Here is a 787-nt window from a genome sequence, read left to right on the forward strand (position 1 = left end):
GATTTGGAAGTGTAATTTGAATTTTTGTCTTTAATGCCGACTTTGTGGCATCTGACTCCCGTTCATGCCTCTGCTGAATAAGAAAGGTGGGTTTGACGTTGACCAGACTGCACTGCCCCTGATATTTGTGAGCTCACCCTTTATATTCAGTGGTTTCTTGCCTTTTGATGGGCTGCAGTGTGGCGGATATCACGTTGGCCTCACACACGAAAGTTCCCCGGTGGATCCGTTTTCTCTCACTGGAAGTTATCTATTATTGAAGTGAAATAAAGAGCAATTAAGGAATAAGGGAGCACTTTTGCCGGGAGAATAAATAGCAAATAAAAACAGCAATTGCTGGAAATCTCAGCAGGTCAGGCAGCATTTGCCAGGAGACGAAACTCGCTTCGGATTGTTCCACGATAGCAACTTTAAACATAATGTTTCCGCCCGGGATTGAACCAGGGACCTTTTACGTAAAAAGCAAACGTGATAACTGCTACACTGCGGAAACCTCTGGCACAGCTGACACAACAGAGGGGAGCTGACCAGTGAGCTCTCTCTGTGCTGATCGGGAATGTTTTGGCTCACCTGAAACAACTTCTGTCCCACACTGAAAGTTTTCAATTCTTCTCCTCCACTGCCCTTTACATAAATGTCACGGATCACCCAGCCACCGTGTTCACTTCCACATCCTCACAGTGGGATCACAGAGGCTCCTCCTGTCTCCCCGCGATCAGCGAACTCACCCAGTTTACAAAATTAAACCCCGAACACGTGTCCAGCAACGGGCAGGAGAAACAAGAGA

At 47.0% G+C, this 787-nt stretch overlaps 1 non-coding gene across 1 annotated transcript; it reads right to left on the reverse strand.

The window, feature by feature from the left end:
- Nucleotides 1–420: 420 nt before the first annotated feature.
- On the reverse strand, nt 421–493 carry trnak-uuu (transfer RNA lysine (anticodon UUU)). The gene has a single exon. It is a non-coding gene; the product is annotated as a tRNA-Lys (tRNA).
- Nucleotides 494–787: the final 294 nt, after the last annotated feature.

The sequence above is a fragment of the Pristiophorus japonicus genome, unplaced genomic scaffold (assembly GCF_044704955.1).
Source record: "Pristiophorus japonicus isolate sPriJap1 unplaced genomic scaffold, sPriJap1.hap1 HAP1_SCAFFOLD_75, whole genome shotgun sequence".
Taxonomy (NCBI): Eukaryota; Metazoa; Chordata; class Chondrichthyes; family Pristiophoridae; genus Pristiophorus; species Pristiophorus japonicus.